This window comes from Pinus tabuliformis, chromosome 2_1 (assembly GCF_031772625.1).
Source record: "Pinus tabuliformis cultivar Carrire ecotype Pingquan chromosome 2_1, CPIR1, whole genome shotgun sequence".
In the NCBI taxonomy this organism is placed as follows: domain Eukaryota; kingdom Viridiplantae; phylum Streptophyta; class Pinopsida; order Pinales; family Pinaceae; genus Pinus; species Pinus tabuliformis.
The window spans coordinates 392915115-392921983 of NC_142299.1; positions in this window are offsets into that span (position 1 = coordinate 392915115).

A 6869-nucleotide genomic window follows, 5' to 3' on the forward strand; every position below is an offset into this window, starting at 1 on the left:
CATATCTTGTTGAGAGGTTGTGTTGACAATGCAACAAGATGATGGAGCTTAGTGGAAAGAAGTCACCTTCACTAAGTGGGCCCGCAGGCTATTTTTGGCACAAAGTCTATTTTTAGACTATGTCTATTTTTAGACATATGGATCATGGTCTGTGAGTTGCAGGATGTTGTTTATGGATGATTGTTCATGTTGGAAAAAATAGATGGACTTCTATTTCTGGTTCACAGCGGAGTGATCAGAGTCTATTTTTAGACTACCAGGCTAAAAATAGAAAAGTCAAATATTATTGTCTTATAATAATATTTAGACTATAAACATTATCTTATCCTCTTGGAGCACTTCAGTTTGAGATATAGATGTGGCACATGCAGCTGTCAGAAGGAAATACGCTTTCTTTATGGGTCGGTTGAGCTATTGCATGCAAGACCTTAGTTAGAACTCATGTGGTTGAGTTTGGTGGAGTTGATTGTGGAGTTGATGGAGTTGTGTTCAGTTTGACTTGGTTGAACTAGTTGTATTTTAGTCTAACTAAAGAATACTCTAGTGATGTGTTGTGTGAATTAAATATTAATTAATTCACTAATTATTAACTCATAAAGCAACTGAAGAATACATCGGTTAACTCAGTGCATGTACAGTTCAGTGGAGACAGGTGTTAGAGGTTGAGATTGCTATCAATTGTGACTATAGTTGTGCATGAGATCTTGCACAATTAGTGGAATTGAGTTATGCCATTGAGGACTGCACAGTGTGGGCCAATACTAAGGAATTATAGCTTGTGCTCATGTGATTTTCACCTAGTATTGTGTAGTGGAGGTAGGCAAATCAGTGGAGAAGATTTGAACCTATGACTTGTTTGAATCTGAGCTAGTCTTGTGTGTAACAGGTGGAGATAGTGCTGGATACTTGTGAGGAGTATTGTACTGTGGATTGTTACATGTTCTCAATCATTATAATATACAGATAATGTGGGGTTTTCAGCTGTATTCTTTCCCCGGGTTACATACTGTGTTAATGTGTGCATGTGATTGATGTTTCATTGTTTTTGATGCTGCTAAATTGATGATCAACATAGAGGAGGTTATTATGCATGTATTCCGCAATAGTGTATAATCAGGATAATCTCTGTGAATAAGTACTTAACTATTCAAAATTTCTACATCATTAATCTGTCACAAAGGATACATGTTCTTGATAGTCACCTTATTCAACTCCCTGTAATCAATACACAACCTGACAGTATTACCCTTATTCTTTACAAACAATACTGGTGCACCCCAAGGTGACACACTTTGCCTAATGTATCTCTTGTCAAGCATTTCCTTCAACTCCAACTTCAATTCCACCAACTTCAGAGTACTCATCCTGTAAGGTTCCTTTGAAGTTGGTTTTTCTCCTATTTCCTATTAGTTTCAGTCTTTGTAGCCTTCCACTAGCGATCAAACATGCTCTTACAAAGTGGTCTTAGGGTTGCAAAGTCAAATTTTTTCATTTCAGTGAGTCTTCAAGTAAAATTTTGGTCATTAGGTATTAGGTCTAGGACTATTTTCTCTCCTTCAAAATTTTTCCAAGTACTGGTCCATGTCACCATTCAGCTGAGTATACCATCATTCAAATATTTTTCATCATTATTTCAGGTTCCAATGGGTCGTTTCACACCTTGTTTGTGCTTTAGTTGTGCTTGGTAAGGCTCATTTCCCTCTCCTAGGGTTTTGAAGGAAATTTTTCTTGGTTTCATGAATCCGATGGTCAAATCATCAATAAAACTTGTATCCTGATGCTCATACACCTTCCCCTATCCTTAATATACCTTCTTAAACATTTCCCATCACTTATATCCCTCAAATTCATCATTTTCCCACAAACCCTAGCATATTGCTACAATTTGACACTTTTCTAGGTTAGGCATGTGTTCTTCGCTTTTGGACCCCTTACCCTCACTCAATCCTTGAAATTCCACTTTCCCTTGCTTCTTAAAATCCCTCCCTACTTCAAAAAATTTCTCAAGAATTTAGAAGCCCCTCGTCCCCTTCATTTCCCTTCATTTCTACAAATCCCTTGTTCCACACATCGGGATAGGTTTTATTAAAATGATGTTTCTGAGCAAGAAAATATGATTTTGACAAAAGAGAGAGAGGTTCTTGTCCATCATAGACCTAAGAATAAAAACCTCCTTTAGTGTTTACACAGGTCTTATGGTTTTGGAGAAATGTATAAACAATCATTTGCCATAGGGGATTTGCTGCACTTACGGAGTGACCTTGGGAAAATCAAGATTTATCCTAGCTAAAGTGTCCAAATGACTTGCTTGATGAGTCAAATGATAACTAGACAAACATATATTTCCAATGACCTATCATGCATTCAATTTGGAGTTGATGAAGACCTAAAAAAGTTTCCTGCAACATCACTCTGCATTTTTTCACCCTCATTCTGCATTCTTTGACCCATTTTGGGGGTTGAGTTTTTGACAGGTGAAATGAGCTCCAAATTGAAACCTAAAGGAAAATATGGAAAGTAGACTCGACAATATTTCCAACTAGCTATCCAATTCCTAATTTGGACACTGGGAAGGCAGTCAAAATCAACTTGCAAGTTGGAGGAAAAAATTGAGGTGGCGTTGCGCACAGAGGCTAGAGCGTTGCGCGTAAGAAGGGAGTGTTGTGCGTAGGCTAGTTTTACCTGTGCAAAAAACAACGGCGCTGCGCGTACAGCCAGAAAGGGCCAAAATGACCTCTTTCCACCCAAAAAACACCAAATTTGTCTTCTTTCCCCTCAAACAAGTAAGTGTTGTCCCTGAACTTCATCATTGGCTTTCAATTAATGCATTTGAAGATAATTTGCTAAGCTAAATGTGAAACCCTAGAATCTCCACTATTTATGCCTTAAAACCCTAACCCTTACTATTCCTCCCATCACTTATCACTAAAACCATAAACCCCTCCTCCATATCACTCCATATCATTCCATACCACTCCATATCACTCCATATCCATTTTTCCTTCATCCCCAAAGCAATACCCTAAAACCCTAGCCCCTCTCCCTCATTTTCATGGTTCATACCCTCCCACTCATTTTCATGTTTACCTAGTCCACCAAATACCCCACAAGATTACTTCCCCTTCCCTTATTCCTAATCACCCTTACTCACCCCCTCCATCCCTTTTCTAGGAGTACACAGCCTCAAAGCTTGGAAAACATGGACAAAGGAGACAGAGATTATGAGGAGGAGGAAAACACTGGCAGTGATAGTTTAGCAAGTAGACCTCAACATCAAAGAAAACCACACAAGGGGGGCAGAATTATCAGGGAAGAGCCATCAAACCTCAGAGAGTTGTAAGCTTCTCATGTAGTTGTCACTTGTTTTAGGCACCTAGGGTGTTATGAGTTATGTGAGCAGGTAGAGAGAGTTCAACACCATCCTGAGCTCACCAGGCTTTTTGTAGCCAATCTTCGTGACAACAAGGTGACTCTTACTGGGGTGACATTCACAGTTTCACCCTCCATCATTGTGGATGCAACCAGGATTCCAAATGTTGGAGAGAAATGGTATAAGGCACAGAACCTAGATGAACACTATTATGACCCCTACATCAAATCCAAGTACAGGAATGAAGCAAAGAGGCTTTTTCCTTCCAGGCTCCTTGAAGACAAGTATGCCCCCATGATGAAAATAATCATGAAATATTTCACTTGTGATGGTGGATTTTCTAGTTTGTACACCTATCACATCAGTCTTCTCATGCATTTTACCAGGGTGAGGATGTTGACCATCCCTTATTTCTTGTTCAAGAATATTGAGAAGATGGCCTACTTTGTACAGAAAAAGCCATACCCCCCGCAGATGAGTAGTCTTTACCACTATTCTTGTCAATATGATTGTGCTTCATCATCTTAACCCCTTCGACATCTCCTAGGAGACATTCATTTCCCATGACGTCTTCAGGGGTCCTCAAATTCCTCCACCAGTGTCTCAATAATCAGGAGGACCTTCTAGCAGTACTCAGGTAAAGAAAGATGAAAAGGCCAAAGAGACTAAATCCATTGAGGTGCCTAAGACATACAAGACATACCAGAGGGGCACAAGAAAGTTTTTTGCAGCTGATAGGCAAGTGTTTGCTCCACTTGGTGTGGAAGGGACCTTGCCTTATTCATCAACTCATAGGCAAATTCTTACTCCATAGGGTGTGGAAGGGGCTTTGTCTTCTTCATCGACACAACACGTACAGGTGCAGCAGATACATAAAGGGAAAGAAAAGATGTAGGTGGAAGATCTTGATGATGAGGAGGAAAGAGATTTTTATTTGACGGAGCATGAGGAGCCAGAACAACATCATATTCATCATGGCATAGAGACAATTGACTTGGAGGCTCAGGATGAAGCAACAAAAGAAAACATCATCATACAGGAGAAAGAGGCTCAAATCCAAGCATTGATGGACAACTTGGAGAAAGACAAGTATGTCATCACATATCTAGAACAAGAGAACAATTAGCTGAGTGATAAGAAGGTCCTCATGGAGCTGGAACTTCTCAAGACAAAAAGACAAAGTGACAAGGGTAAATTAGCAATACAAGAGGAAGAAGCACCAGTCACTTTGAATTCAATTGAGAAGGCAATTGAGAGTGATAGAGAAATTTGGATTGAAAGAGTCAATTTTCACTTAGAAAAGTTGTTCAAAGGGCCAATAGGGACAACCAGATCATCAGGCACATGGCTTACCACTACAGGACCTGAAACAAAAATTGCAATATAAGGGTCAAGCAGATGAAAGCAAGACTAAGACAGGCTCTCAAACGCAAAAAGGAGGAGGATAGGCTTAGGTTGCTTTCTGAAGCTTCCTTGGCTTATCAATATGCTTGATGATAGTGTTGCTCACCAATTTTGATCAAATTTGGAGGAATTTTTGCCTTTGGAAAAATTTTGTAAATTTTAACACATGAAACTTGGCTCTACACACAGCGCGACCGTCACTGTGCTTTTATTAGGGACATCCAATTGACAAATGGCTTGTATTTTTGGATCCAGACTGATGAGTACATGCACCCTATGAATTTGCTAAGCTTTTGGAGCAAAACTGGTCTACCAAAAGGTAAAAAAAACCTCCAAAAATGACCTTTCTGCCCCTTTTTGGACACACAGAAGCAGTCTTGGGAGAATCAACTTTTGAGGGGTCAAATGAGCTTTAAATGAAGAAATTACAGATGTTTTGGAAAATATACTTGAATATATTTCCAATGAGCTATCATGAGCTCAATTGGGATGCCAAGAAGGCCTCCAAAAGGGACCTGAAAGTGGCGCTACGGGTAGGTCCAGTGGTGATGCGCATAGGACAAATTTTGCACAGGATTTCCATTTCACTGTGTTTTTACTATGATCTTGGATTTTCTCTCATGGAGGATGTTTTAATAATGTAAATGATGACTTGGCTTGTAAATATGATGGATAATTAGTAGTAGAGGGTAGATTCATTAAATTAAAAGTCATTTTGAGCACAAATGAATCAGTTTCCTCACTTTTAGAGGCAAGTTGTTAGGATGCCTAGATTCCAGTTTCTTGTTCAGTGTTGGTTAGATTAGCTCCTCATATTAGGGATTAGACCCTTGAGGATGGGAGGAGATTGAATTAATGTCTATATATTCTTCTTCTTTCTCATTATAGAGGGTTGGGCTCAGCTGGTTGCTTAGGTTTTGAAAGGACATCATTTTGTATCAATTTAGAAGGAGATTAATGAGAAATCGCAACTATTTCTTTGGGATTCATGTGGTATGGTATTTAGTTCGGTTTCCTCTCTTGTGATCATATGTTTAAATGTTTTATGTACTTAATTAATCATTTCATTGCTTCTAAGTGGATGTTTTCAAGTTGATAGGCAAAATCCATAACATTAATGCTCTGCTTTGGGAAAATATTCACAGTTTATGTTTTCTACAATTTAGGAAGGATCCATGATGATCACATGCTCTTCATAGCTTCTCACCAATCTTAAATCACCTCACCCATCAAACTCTAGAGTGATAAGCTTCATACCTACCTTGCCCCATCAAACATCCTATAATTTTGACCTAGTTTCCTTGCCCAAACTATCTGGCTCCTCTTGATCCAGCAGAACCCCTTCAAATCAAATCAAACCTTATGCTACTATACCTAGCCTAATATCATTTTCTTGATCCAGTCATTTTGGCTGATATCCTCATGGAAAGAGCCCTCTCCTGACCTAGTAGAGCTAGCTACTTGGCTAAGTGTGGTTTGTGGTTACCCTTGCATTGCCTTCCTTCAGCCTGAGGTTCAATCCAGGTGATAACATTTCCAACATAATAGAAAATTCCACTTCCCTGTGAGGAGGAAACTCTGAAATTTATGTTATAAAGACATCATGAAATTGTTGTAAAACCGGATACATCTTCAAGACTTTTGTATCCTAAACATCCTTACCTTTGTCACTAGAAACATGCACTACACACAATACACAATCTTTACTACAACTACGCTCTTCCTGCATAGTTGTAACCATTCTCACTGACATAGGCTTCCTCTTACTCTACAAAATTCTCTTATCTCCATCTCCATCCAAGCACTTTATATCCTTCTCGTATCAATCTACCTTAGTCTTGTGAAGGTACAACCAATCCATACCCAAAATCATATTGTATGAACCCAAAGGAAGTACATTTAGATGTGTTGATGTAGGCATACCATTCACCTCAAATGCACAAGCTCATACCCAATGATGAACTCTTTTCTTAGTACCTGTAGCCAACTCCACCAAAAAAGACTTTGCATGCACTTATTTTCTTGAACTACACTTATCCACCAAGTCAAGGTTGACATAAATATAATTATATCCAAGGTCAATCAAAATGGAAAA